Genomic DNA, 14,970 nt, shown 5'->3' with positions numbered 1-14,970 from the left:
GTGCAGACACAGAAAAAAAAAATCACTGAATCACAGTTGGTATGCTATTTCTCTTATGACAGAAAGACTGCAAGTTTGCATTCAAAATATTTTCCTTTACTGATTGTTTTACTATTCAATGGTATCTCAGGCTATATAGTTCACCTGACAATGTAGGCTATTATTTGTGCCTCCTAGATCAAATATTAGGGTATGCTGATTAGAGATTGTGACTTCAATGGTACAGAATTATTCAAATGTAGTACAGACTTGGTGATAAGCCAGTCACTAATTTGGTCAAATTTTGACTGCTGATATTACTTTGGGATGTCATTGGCATACTGTCATCTGTCATTTTGGTTGCCAGTAAAACTAACAACGATGTCACCAGTCACAAACAATGGAGTAGGTTGAAAAATAACAATACAAACAAAGTTCTGCAAGAGCTCTGCATATGCCTGGGTTAGTTAAACAGATGGTTTCATCACAAGCTGGTGTTTGACAAGAAATTCTGGTTTAAACTGTATGAAGCTGCTTCTGGTGCTGAAGGCCCAGAAGGAGGGAATTGTCATGTCCCAGCAGAAGACAGGAGCTGTTGAAGCTCACATTGCCCTATGTGATTCTGCTTTCCTTGAAAGACCAAAGGCGGGAACCACAGTCTGAGGCTTTGCCCTACTATCTCTCTACTTGTGAGCAGTATAGAGTCAGTCAAGCCTGAAAATCATGAGGATCTAGGCTGCATTCATGGCGCTGCTCCTCCAGCTTTTCCTCTGTGTCTCGGTCTTCTGCTCTGGTAAGCGCAGCTGCAAGTCTCACTACTTCTACAGACTATATAGACAAACTAGAGAAAAGTAGAATTGTCACCACTTAAAAAATATTAAGGGACTGCTCTGGTTGCTGATTCCCTCTCTGTGGTGTACAAGTGATTTGTCTTGTCTAATGAGAGAAGTGTGATTTGACTGGTTTGAACCTACCTCCCTTTTGAAGCTCTCTGTCTCCACTGATTACAGAAGGGAGCCAAATTATTGCCTTGGACAATTCATCTTATTTGTAGAAAGAAGAGGTGAATTCCATCCAATCCATTTCTGCAAAATGATAAGAGAGTTTTAGAATGAAAGCCATCTCCTTTATGCCCTTGAGAAACATAGCTTTGTTAGAAAAATTTTCCTCCTGCAAAGAGATGTGGCTATAGAAGGAATGGGTAGGTAATTACTATTTTAAGAGAGTTTATTTACATAGCTCTTTTAAAAATGAGACAAAGTAATTCTAATACATTTCAAACTAAAACATCAGGAAGGGTGTTGGTTTCCATATAGAAGGGAGTAACTCTTCTCTTGCTACAATAAATTTGTCAAAATGGGATGTATTTAAAAAAAAATCACACACGCAAACTTATAAATCCTATCACAGTATCATTGATAAAATGATTCAAACACAAAGTGTGTTCCTTTCTCTCTCCCAAATGCCTGCATAGACATAAACTCAGGCAACTATATTGCTGCCTCCACCTTTACTAAATTAATTCTTCCCAGGCCCAGTATTGGCGCTCAGCCACAAGGCAATAATCTAGCCAGGATCGCACAAGCAATGTGCTCATGGTGTTTTCTCACACAACACTTGTGAAAGGCACCTCAGAAAATAGACTTATAAGGTATCAGAGAGATGTGGAAAGTGTCTGCATGCTCAGAGTACAATCCACTTGCTCTTGGCTGCATAACAGACAGACAAGCTGGGAAAAAGACACTTTCCCCACGCCGATTTGGAAAATCCTGTGTGTGTCAGTAAACCAATTGAATGCCACTAAACTAATAAAACGTCACACAAGATAGCAGCTCTCTTCCTCCACCTTGCAGTGACTTGGCTGAAGGAGAAATAAATCATGAGCTGCATGTTTTCAGATGTTCATATCTAGCTGCTGTGAGGGAGGCAGTGACATATTCTCTTAGTCTTGTTCTGACTGTACTGAAATACGAAGACTGTTTTGTGTGTATGTGCATATATTCTGTTGTAGTCTCATGCTGTAGTGTGATTGAATGTGGTTACTTTGGTTCTCATTATGTAGCTTGAAATTATTTTTATGTCACAAAAATTATCTTTGACGGTTTTGAAATCTTTGTTCAGGCCTATAAGGCCTTTATAAGTTATCGTTTTCTTAGAAGTATTTAAACTGAAAGTCTTAAAAAGCATGAATACAAAAAACACATGTTTGAGATGGAATAACGGTTGAGTGCAAAAGTTACAAAATGCATCAAACGGCACAAGCGAATAGTTTCATCTACAGCTGCACATTTTTATGACTTATGCAATCACCTCTGACTATCAGAGTGCCTAATTTCTACTGTTTCTCTTAAGTCCAATGACACAGAAGCTGCTCTGCTCGGTTCTGGGCTTGGGTGCTCGCAGCAAGCCTCAGTGACAGGCCACTCTCAGCTGCTCCTGGTCCCCAATAATTAGCCTGCTATGGCAGCTACCTCTTGTGGTTTTGCCTGTGAGAGACATTTGACACAGCAGACATCAGAGGGATTTTTCAGGAGGCTCTTGTGGCGTCCGAATGGCTCTTAATTAACCACTTAGGTATCCTCGTTCACTCTCCTGCTTGGCACTTTCCAAATGGTAGGGGTTGCACTGTGGATCTAAACACCGGGGAAGCATGCTATCAAAAGATCTTGTAAATGAAGGCTTGTGTAAATTATTTTTAATGATTCCCTCCTGGCACATCATTATGTTTGTAGTTACACACAGGCACTTCAGAGATGGCTCATCTTCCGTAAGGTCAGCTGCAGGACCACCATAACTAGCTGCAGTCAGTAAATGGCTTATTAATTAGCACAGTGATTTTACATTGCTAAGAGCTCTGATGTATGGAGCTAGAATTGTAATTGTGTAGGATCGAAATAATAAGCCATCTCAGGGCTCCTTATGCAAATTGCCATATTATAAAATCATTACCTATCTAAACACTGAGTTTTAATAAGAATTACAATGATGAATTTTATGATAATTGACACTCAAATTTTAATCTCTTGGATTTTTATCATTTTGGTGGTTAAAGTGTGTTTCTAATTAAATGTTGCTTAAAATGCAAAGGATTGTTTAACAATTCTATTCAGTTCTTCTAGTTCAAATCAGGTTATTCTCTTTGGTCATAGAAGATGGGCCTTCTTAGTAATAGGTATATGACATTATGTATGACTTGTAGAGTAAGATGTTTAATCTTTTTCTTTTTTTTAACAATTATGATTTTGATGGCACTGTATTGTCAACTGTGAGATAGAGCATAGTGCATGTCATTGGGTCTGACTTCCACAGTAAAAATGACTCAAAATAAGGAATTAAAATCTAGGGAAGATTTTGAATGCTTATGATATTTAATAGATTTTCCTTCTTTATTTATTATTCCAAAAGGTTTAAAGAGAGATCTAATAGTTTTAATCTTAGATATGCATGAAAAGCTAACAAAATTCAAATTACTATTTATAGCATAGTACAAAATACCTAAAACTGGTAGATCATTAAAATTTCACAATTGTATTTGCAGACAGATTTTATTTGCATATTACAATGTTTGTTTATTTTACAACATTTTTCTTCTGTGAAATAATTAATTCAAAGCAGATGCATCAGCAACAAATCTGGAAAAAGTTTTTATGGGTAGAGGCACAAAGTGCCAATCTGAATATACCTCATTTCAGTGCCCCTCCTAAGATCTTACACTGCTTGGAAATTTTCTAAAGAACAGCAAATCGTACACACTAACTTGTTAACACAATGAAGAAAAATTTCTGGGAAGTTAAGAAGTTTTGTCCTGTGAATTGATCGTTCCAATGCAGAGTATGGCATTGAGGAAATAGTCTATGGCAAATGAAAAGCAGAGAATTGTGTAAGGAATGGCTCTACCTAGTGAGAGGACAAGTCCATCTGAAGGAGTGCTCCTTTTCCATTGATGACCAAAAGTGTGTGTCTTCACAACAGTAAAAACAGAGGGAAAAAAAAAGTATGTTATTTCATCTGACTTCCTGACTGCTTGCAGCTCAGGAGCCACCCTGAGCTAAGTAAGACTTCTCTCTATCAGCAATCCTCAACACACTTCTTCCATGAGATTAATCCACTGTCCTTGGAATCTTGTAAGCCTTCAGCATCTACAATTTCCTCGGCAAGGTGTTCCACAGATCTATCCATTATTGCACATCCCTTGGTGTGTTCTGAATACAGCTCCTCTTTGTTTCTATGAATAGATTTCTGCACCTGCACAGAAAAAGCAAATGAACAACAAGACCCTCCCTGCTGACAATAATTTTGCAGATACTAGAAAAAATATTATGATCATAATGCAAATTATGCTGCAAATGAAAATGTATGCAAAAAGTACCATAGCCACTGTTTAGATTCTAATACAAATTGGTGCATTCTTTCCTGTTTTACAGAAGATTGATATAACTTGATGGTACTTAAAATAAGTAAAATGGAACAAAAAATATCTCTGGTATTCCCAAAGTATTGAGAGAATATAGTGGGACTTGAAATGCTCACCTATTCCTATAACTTTTGGCTGCCATCTCAGATAAATATCAATACCCCAATATCATGTCCTGCAGTTTTCCACCAATTTTTTCACTGGGGGACATAGGAGAAGATTAAAATTGACATCTGAAAATAACATGTATAGATCAAAAGTGATTAGCTGAGTTTTGCTGTGATTCAAATATTTTTAGCAAAAAGCCTGAAAGAAAAAGGAAAATGGTAATTAAAGTAAATCTCTACTGTTAATTACTATCTAGTAGCCTTCTTACAGTTAATACTTTGAGGAACTCTCTTCATGCTGATCTGCCATTATAAAGAGATGTAAGAATTAAAGGAGATGGACAGTCACTGTGTTGCTTCCATGTTTTTTTGTTTTAAATCATGTTGCAAAACTAGAAAATAGACCCATATAGAAACTAAGAATTTTAAAAGTCAATGAAGGTTGATAGAATGCTAAAATTGACAGATTCATGGGCTGATGAAAATAAATTTTACCTGTCTGGAAAATGAGTTGAGGTGGATTTCAACACATACTATACACATAAGTCTTTCTTTTAGCAAAGTAAATCTAGCTTTTATATTTGAATATAGAAAGAGGTAGTTCTAGTATGAAGCTGCATTTCACTTTGTGTGGATATATGTATTATGTGTAAAAGCTTGTTCCAACTTGTAATTGAGCAAGGCCAGCTCTTGGAGCTTTTATATGGTCTATTGAACAGTTTATAGAATTCTGAATGGCACTGAACTACAAAGTTTCATTCATACTTTTTTTCCTAAGTTTGTCTTGAAGTTTTATTTTAAGAAGAGTCTGCCACAACCTTATGTTTTGACAGCTATAAAGTATTGCTTAGGAAGGGGCAGAAAAAGCATACAATTGTTGTTACACTGTAATGACTGCATTTGGCAGAGAGGAACGATTAAACCAAAGCCAGACAACTACCAAATTCTCTTTCCTGTGGTTTTGCTACTTTAACTCTGCTTTACAAGCATCCAATGGCATGGTCTCTTTACAATCTTTTAAACATTCCTCTGTGATTTTTGGTATGCTGTGCACACTAGAATGCAATCAACATCTGTTAATTTCTGTCCATTAAATGTATTATCATAACACACAAGCATGATGTTTTATTTGTATGGCTGAAATGAGACTTATGACCCATAATCCATCATCTCCCTGTCATATTTTTATATGTTGTCTATTCAATCCCCAGAACAGTTTAAAAAGCGTAAAGCAAAACTCTCCTTAAGTCATAGACCAGCTGCTGAAGTGTCCAGCTGAAGAGGTCATTGTGCTTTATTTTTGCTGAATCTAGCAGGAGTTGCTCATTCTAAGCCAAACATAATACAACGTGGATGTCCCCAGAAGCTTAATGTTGAACTACCATGTCTAAACTTTCTAGCAGGCATTTTTCTGAAAATATCATATTGCAACAGATAATGCTTAGAGAACATGGATTCAGCTTAAAAAAAAAAAAAAAAAAGGTAAAACACCAAGAAATGTTAGAACATTTTTTCGTGTATGACTACAAAGAAACCCTCGCTAATACTACATGGATAAAAATAGGAAAAATATTTTGGGGAACAGTGTTTTTTTAGCATAGAATATAATTGAAGTTTAAATCACTGGCTTATTTAATAGTCTATCATTCTTTTAATTTTAAAATTCAGTTATGTAGAGGCTAAAATTATTGTTAAAACTTTGACAAAATGTATGACTGCTCAAGAATTGGCTGCATTTTTTTTTATTTCCATAAAAGTCTGACAGGCCAGTTAAGTCTGACATCAGGGATAAATAAAGGTCCTTTGCAGTCAAAACTTGGCTGTGGCTATTCTACCTTACAGTGGTGCAATTTCATACCAGTGGGAAGTCTAATGTAAGATATAAGCAGTAATACCCACATGCATTTTGCAAATTGTGGATGGAGTTTCAGAGCTTATTTTGAGTTTTACACCCTTTAGAAAAATAAATAAACATCATAATGCAGGCTTGTATCTATTTTCAATAACATCAATATATATTCATGATAGATATTACACTTGGGAATCGATCTCACCTTTTTAATAAAACTTGGAAGTTACAGAATGCAGGAGAAGTTGAAGGATAGTGAGAAGAATATAGTTTTAACTTAATCCATGTGACACCCAAGTTCCCAGTCAGCATGAACTGTAAACAAGCACTTATGAAGAATTAAATAAATATCAATGGAGACCATAGCTTGGAAATGAGAAGTATACACAGTAACTCAGTCCTCTCCATTTATCTTACATTTCTTACTCCATATAGAGAGAAAGAGCATCCATCTTTTGAAACATATGCAGTACAAAAGAAGTTGCAAAAAATGTTGCAGGTATGTAGGATGTGTCTTGGAAGAAGAGAAGAGCTGAGGCACAAAGTTTGTAGAGTGCTAGAAACACTGTGCTAGAAGCAAAGAAAGAGAGTCCTGGCTAGTTAGAATAACCTAGTTTTTTTAATATTTGCCTTTTTAAGCAGGGAAAAATTTTGTTTGATTCTTTAATTTTGCCAATTAATTAAGTCAGGACAGAGTGACCTGACCTGACAAACACGGTGTTTCATGTTTAAAGAAGAATGATCAGTAAGCTGGTCTAGACTTGTCAGACTAATACATTCTTTAACCAGATCATGAAGTAACTACAAACTTTAAAAGGTACTCCCCAAGTGGACTGTGTGACTCTCTTTGCATGTTGAAAATGTTGGTAATAATTGGTAGATGTGTCAGAAGGGATATATATAGTGTGTCTAGGAAGAGTCTAAATACACAGGATTATGTAATGTCAATGGAGAAATCCTTCTGGAAACAGACATTCTGAAACCTAGTGCTTTTAAAGTAGAAAACCACTACCACCAATCTAAACATTTTCTAGATACTGTGGGCTAGGTTTTGTTTTTGTAAGAAGTAAAGAACCAGTGATCACAAATTCTATTAACTGTTCCTTTATCAAGTTCCCCATACAATAGTAGGTGGACATGACCCACCACAGATTTTTCAATTTTAAGATTCAGATACCTGTTTCTGTGACTCTTTGTCATGCAACTCTCATTTGCATAGCTAGAACAACTTGAAGAGATTCTTCTTTCTAAACACCAGTATCAGCGAGGGAGAAACCATTATTATCCATTTTTCCACTATGATACACTATCGTCATCTTACGAAAAGTTGAATTTTTAATGCTTTCTGCCTTTTTCAGTGAAAACTAACTTCCTGGAACAAGGAAAAGGCATTTTCCCTTTTTTTTTTGTCTTACCAAGGTCTGACAATAAAACATGAATGTGCTCAGGCTGCTAAAAGAAGTCTCAGTAAATCTTTGAAAGAGGAAGCATTAGCGAAGCAAACACAGAAATTTTCTCTAGCAGCCCCAACAAGCCTTCAAAAAGTGCTTGATTGTTTCTAAGATGATCTGGCAGCAGCTGATAGCTGTAATGTCATGTCCACGCAAATGGCTGACGACCTGTAGTGCAGAAAATTTTTTCCTGTTTGGAAAAAAAATAAAAAAAATAAAAACTTTAGTGACCTTCAGAGAAGCTTTGTTTATTTTCATACAAGTCTAGTTTTTCTATCCAAATTTCTAAGAAGTTGAAAAATAGCTTTCACTGCAGGAGCTGGCTAGACCCTTAATTACACACTCTAAATACTTTCTTCCCAATGAGTCGATGTTTCTCACAAGTCAGAGTTTTTTCCTAAAAATTTTGCTGCTGTTTTCTGCACTCCCTCTGATTTGACTATATCTTCATGGTATGGTGATACCCAGGGCTCTATATCATATTCCAAACATAAAGCAAAGGTTAACTTCCAACGGGATGTTTCTTGTACTTCAGTTGTAAGTTAGTTTTACATTTAACATATCTTTCAAATTAATATTTACAATTATACACCATCATTCCTATTTTATCTCCTCTCTCTTTCTAGGTTTTTTCCTACTGTTTCATACCATTGCTGTATATTTGTCTTTGATTTCTAGTTCTGCTGAGCTTTGCTTGCCTTTAAAATAATAATTATTAGGACTCTACATTTACTACTGCTATTAAATCTCAAAAGGTCTTGAATTGAAATCACTCTAATTTTTGACCTATGTCAAGCAGATCTTTAAATTCTGGCATTCTAAAAACTCTGTATTTTTCCTGAAAATAGATTTCAGGAAGAAGTATTTACAGGAATTAATGACCTGAGGTTTTACTCTTGTCCCTTTTTTTTCAGTATAATCTCTATGAAGAAAACTGTCATTGTATTGAACAAGTGTGATTTTTGTTCAGCAAATATTGAGTCTTAGAAGAAATGTTTCACTGTTTGTTGCTGGATTAGTGTTGATACCTTTTCATGGGAGAGAAGTTTTGGCATGAGCCACTTTTATACTAGCCACTGCAGTAAACTTTTTCTGGGAGTGGTTTCACAGGATTTGAGCAGAAAAGAATGCTGAGGTGACCAACTTTGTCTAAAGACCAGTGAGTTGCCATGTTAGTAACACCCTGCTGTTAGGGAGAAGGTTGCAAAGATGTGTGAGGCAGAGATTAAATCAAGGTAATATGTCTGTGTAAATGACTGCCCTGACCCATCTGCCTTCCACTTCAAAATTTGTAGCATTTCTGTACACATTTGTTGCTGCTGTCAACACATCTTGCTTTGTTTGCCATTCCTGACAAAGCAAACACCATTTTAATTCACTGAGAACTATGTCTATTCTCTCTTTGGCATCTCCACCTATTTGAAGCAAAAAGATCTAAGGAGGGAGACAATGAATTGAACTCAGTCAGGCATTTTCTTTTGGGTGGCCACAGCAGGTTTCCCTGAGTAAGTGTAAAAGCAATGAAAAAATTGTTCCTCTGCTCACAATCCCATTTATCCTAGAACTACGTGAGCATTTGTACAGTCTTTTCTGAGCTGAGTCTGGCCCAGTAAAGATTATTTTAATTACGAGGGTCACTCTATGTTATCATTACTCCAAATTGTGCAATATTCTTGTATATTTTCAGGTTGTCATAGTGCTTCCCTTGGAATTCTGTATGAAAAAGATTCTGGTGGAATTTTCTATTGGTCATGCATATGCCCACTGTAGTAATTTCCAACATCATGCGGATAAAGTGTTTGCATGGACTTCATTTTGCAAATAATATCATCCCATTATGGCTTCACATTTGCTCCTTAAGCTCACAACTTCCACGCCCTTCTCCTGCTTTCCCATTGGTGCAAAATTTGATCACTAAAAACAATTACACAGTAAAAATGTCTAAAATACTGGAAGGTTTTGGGGTTTTTTTGTTTTTTGTTTTTTTTTTTGATTGGGCAGCAAGGATATCTAATGGAGGTACATGTTTATGTATTATTGTATATAAACTAAATTATACTAAAAAAATAGCCATGCCTTTAATTCCTCTATTGAAAAAGATGGATCCACAGAGCCCTTTATTTCTGAAATGAAGTCCTTCTGATGCTATATATTTAACAAGCTTTAATTAGGGTTTATTTGAAAAGCTAAACCTTCCCGATCTATTTTTTTCCAAAATTATCTTGTAACATTGAGGATTTTTAGTAAAGACACTTACAAGTAATAATTCCTTAGACTGTGTACTACTGGCATTCTGTGAGTAATAATAACATTTAATCTTAAAGATCAAATGCTGTCTGAAGATATTATTATTCAAGTGTTTTCAGAACTTCTATTCCTATTGCTGTCTGTAAATTTAACAACCTTGGCTTTATTTATTAGATTGCTTAATGCCAAACTTGTGATAATTATTGTGAAGCAGCAGCAAAGAAATAGTTAACCAAAGAACAGCAAATCCATTAGCATGGACTAGGGAGCACTGCTTATTTTATAATTCATCCTCTGATAGCTTTCCTTCACACAGTCAAAATATTCTTCTGGATTATTCTATTGTCTTTTCCAGCCTTTGTAATGCTTAATGGAACTCATGTGTTACCTTCCTAGCAGTGACTCACCTGTGGAACATGGAGTGCTCTTTCTCATATGTGTGTATCTGGGGAGGTACTAATACCCAGCTATATCTGGGTAGCCAAAACCACCTCATGATACTGTGCCAGCTAAGCTACCATAAGCAAAGAAAACTAGTTAAGGACCTGTTTAAATCTTATTCTTTCCCATTTTTGTCGTTGTCTCTAGACTATTTTTTTTTTCTCATCTCTGTGGGTATTTTTTGCATTCTTTTGCCTAACTTACCCTTGCTGGTGTTATATTTTTCCTGCCGTAATCCTTTTGCATACAGTTTTTTACTACTGCAAGTGTTTCTTGCTTCCATCACTTGCAAATGTAATCCTGTATATTTTTGACCTGTACTTAAATATCTTATTTATTTATTTAGCACTGGTTGGAAGATATGAGAAAATACACCAAGAAAAGAGTATAGATGCAGAACAGTCATCATTTTGCCAAGATATGTTATTGTGTGTTCCAACCAACCTCAGATTTACAATTAATAGTAAAATATACAGTAATTTCCCTTGACCATCCCTATCAGGATAGCAGTAGGGAGTTATTTAAATTAAACCAGAATAATTATTTTAAAATAGGCTTCATTAGATATATAAATATAAATCACACCACCACAGATTGTTTTAAAGTGGCTGTCCCTGGGGCTTCAGAAAGACTGGATGATGAAAAAGGAAAAGGAAAAAGGGCTTGGAATGAGTCCCAAGAGAGCACTTTTGAGTCATTTCAGTTTTACATTATCACATTATATTAAACATATTGAAAAAACTTTAAAGACTCGTGAACTGGTGACAACAGTGAGGTGAAATGCTCTCAAATTATTTCTCAATCTTTTTCAGGAGTTTACTTTGACTTTGTGCAGATTTTAATGTTTTTACAACATTTTACATTGTAAATTTTATACAATAAGGCATACTGACTATAAGTTATGGAATCTTAGATAATAGATATTTATGTACAGGTGCTAATTACAGAAGATGGCAAGAATTGCTTACTTCCATTATGAATTCAAATGAAGGCAATATTTAATAAAATGTTGTTTATCCTGATTTAAAGGAATTGCAACTTTTGCTATTGTCATCCTTATTTCTTTGTTTACTGATTTTCTTATAAACTTTTCTATGGCATGTTTTGGAAGAATGTGTTAGCACAGCATATGCAGAGTTTGCTCTCATAAGGTAGAGGACTGAATCTAATGTACAGATTTTGGCTGGCTGAAATGAAAATATAAAGATTGTGGCTATAAGGAGGGATAAAGAAAAATATATAAAGAAATTTTAATATAGTGAAAGGTTAAATTTTATTACCTACAAAAAAAAAATAATAAAATATAACTCCTTCCCTAAGTTCCCCATTTTTAGGCTTAGACAGTATTAACTAAAAATGATCATTCTGTCCTTACAAATAGATCATCTAAACAAGACTAACGTGAACTTGACAACAATAAAAGGTAATTTTTTCAGAATCAAAAATTGAATAAATGGCATAGTCATTTCTACCTTACAATGATCTTTTAAAAGCTCAAAGAAATAAAATTTTTGTATTTTTTGTATGCATGGCTGATTTTTCGTGCTAGGAATTTAGAAAGAATAGCTCATAGTAGTTTCTTGGGATGTAATACTTGATTATTATTGTACTATAAATTTCTGCTAAGAATGTATAACAGTATCATAGGCAGGAATGAGCAGGAAATATGCATGAAGCTTCCAGATCAGAAGCTGTGGTGTCTCCCAGCACTGCCCTCTTTGTAAAGGACATAGTTACAGCTGTCAATAAATCAGGCCAGTCTGCACAAAACTTTGTCAATCTGCCCAGAAAGCAAACCAAAAGAGTTGTGATATATATGTGATAATTTATAAAAGAGGAGGAAAGGGATTTCCTTCTTGCTTTCTGAAATTGACATTCTGGTAGCAGAATAGTTCATCAGCATATTTTCCTGAAGTACTGCTGAAGCAAAACTATGAAAACATCAAAAAATATAACCTCTTCAAAAAAATTCTTACTGAGCAAAAGGGAGCAAGAAAAGTTAGTGATACAGGCACTGAGCTAGAAATCAAGGGAAAATGAAAAAGGTTTTGATCTATCATTTAAATCTAACTCCCAAAATTGTCCACATTTCAAACTGCTCCTGTGTCCCTCCTAAATCCAAGAGCCTGGGCTATCTTTCCAAAGATCTCATGCCATGATAGTAGAACAAAATTACAGAAATCTATGCACAAAAATCATCTGGCACTTAACAGTCAGGAAATTTTTAAGTAATCTGTTATTCTTTCTATATTAATTTATTTTTTAAAGACGTTCCATAAAAATATTGACATAGCATTTAATATTCTGCATTTTGTTTATTTTCATTTCAAGGCTATCTGAAAGAAATAAGTATTTAAACTTCATGTTACTATGAACTTGGTAAGGCAGTACTGACACAATGCCTCTATTGTTTTTTCCTAATAAGAGACAAACATAAAATATGTTTTATTCAACTGAAACAATTTTATCCCACATGTCAACTAGTGATGATATGTCACTATCATATAATAAAACTTTTTTGCTTTCTGTCTGGAGCTAATTTTATCACTCCACTATTAAGGAGTGTCATTTACAGCATTTCCTGATTATAATTATTTGCCTTTGCAACAATATCTTTTTTTCATATAATTTTGGTCTGAATTTTATCTTATCCTTTTTAATGTTTCCAACAAGAAATATTTGGTCATGATTACTTTCTGTATAGAGATGTAAGCAGCATCATTTAGCATTATATAGATATAATTGGAAGTGTTTGGAAAGAAAAAAAATCAACCAAGTTCTTTAATGACACAACGTAGAAGTCTGTGGAAGCAAAGAAATATCCATACTATTGAACACAGCAGCGTTTATCTCTATTGTCTATGACGCATTTTTTACGATGGTATTTGTGAAACTGACCATGAGAATGCATAGATTTTATGTAGCCCTCTCATTTCCTACTTAGATGAGCGCAGAGGTGATCACGCTAAAATTGTACATAGTCTGATTCTAGCTCTTAGAAGATGCAATATTGGTGAAGACCAAGTGCTTGTCCTCACAAACGTCCCTGCCCTGAGCAAGCCCGCACTACTGATCACATAGTTGTGTAGTTTTACAGAAGCAGAAGTGTGATTCCCCTAGCAAGAAGGCAGCCCAAACACTTCTGAATTTCAGGAATAAGGAAAAGGGGCTTCAGAAAAATCATTCTAAATATCTCTATGGCCTAGCTTCCTCACGGTATGACTTTTTCCACAAAGCAACACACATTGGAAAGAGAAGGATAGAGGAAAAGAGGGAACTTGTTCTGTTATTGTTGGAGTTGCTCACTGTTCCATGAATTTCTCTCTATTTTCCATCTTCCCTTATCTTCCCACAAGATTTCCAGCTGCTTGTGAGTGGATCTCACCAACCTTGATGCCTTGAACTCCAGAGACAGGATTGTTCATACAAGGGGTGCTGTGAGTTGGGACACCCAGGGTTTTTCCCTCCTGGTTAAGAAGGTGATTGTACTCCTCTCAGCATCAATTAGTTTTCTCACAGAAGAACTGAGAGGCAAAGAACAAGCAGAAAGCCAGCTTTTGCATGGAAACAGTTAATCAGTTATCACCATCACCGTGCAGGATTTAGACCTATTATACTTAGGACCATTTTTACTACGAGAGACAATGAGGAAATAATTTAGGGTGAATCTTCTCATAAAAATCTGCAAAAAAAAAAAACGGGCACAAAAAGACTTGTTCATTGTGTGCAAAGGGGAGAAAGCAAAGAGAATCAAACCAAGGAGAAAAGGTTGTTGCTTTGGTTGTTTATATTTTTTCCCTTACACAGGAAATGTCAAAATCCTCTCCAGACTATGATTTTTCAGCTCTTGAGTAGGGTAGGCGTAGATAGACAAATTGCAGAAATGTTCTCACAGTATTTCCACCTCAAAATCTGTTCTAGGCAATGTCCCTTAAAATTTCTATTCTTGACAGAATAACAGCTCAGATAACAGGCTGAGATCAAAGCCTCCTAAATCAAATCCAGTGCTTTCCTAAAATACAAACAACAAACAAAACTCTCCTGATCTGTTTGCTCTGATTTCTGATTTAAAAAGCCTGTGAGTATCTCTACTCCCCATTCATTTGCAACTTGTTTATACTCAGAATCAATTGTCCATTAGGAAATGTCCTCTTCATTTTAAGATGTACAGGCACTTAAAAAAAACCTCCAAAAATCCTTCACTACATAAGATGTAATCTAGATTTTTGGCAAAAAGAATTTGAAAAGAATATATCTAAAAGAGAGCAAATGTATCCTAAAAAAAAAATCAAAGTTTTATTAAAGATGCTGTTCCCTCAAGGCTGCCCAACTTTTTTTTTTTCTCAGTCTCACAGTTCCTTATTAATTTATTAAACATTATTCCCAAGAAGCTACTAGGAACTACGAAAATTGTTTTCTGAAGACTGAAGAAGGTACCTTGAACATCCTTTAGTTTGAACAAGATTTGTCCAACAGTATTCT

The 14,970-nt window shown here is 35.2% G+C and overlaps 1 long non-coding RNA gene across 3 annotated transcripts in view; it reads left to right on the top strand.

The window, feature by feature from the left end:
• Window positions 1-464: 464 nt before the first annotated feature.
• LOC132332190 (uncharacterized) overlaps window positions 465-14,970 on the top strand; it is an 89,435-nt gene continuing 74,929 nt past the window's right edge. For all 3 annotated transcript variants that reach the window (XR_009487813.1, XR_009487825.1, XR_009487814.1), the window contains exon 1: window positions 465-772. This is a non-coding gene — a long non-coding RNA (uncharacterized LOC132332190). The remainder of the gene's footprint in view (window positions 773-14,970) is intronic.

Source organism: Haemorhous mexicanus, chromosome 1, assembly GCF_027477595.1.
Source record: "Haemorhous mexicanus isolate bHaeMex1 chromosome 1, bHaeMex1.pri, whole genome shotgun sequence".
Classification (NCBI taxonomy): Eukaryota; Metazoa; Chordata; class Aves; order Passeriformes; family Fringillidae; genus Haemorhous; species Haemorhous mexicanus.
The sequence above is the reverse complement of the archived record's forward strand: the minus strand, read 5'-3'. Positions and strand labels throughout refer to the sequence as shown.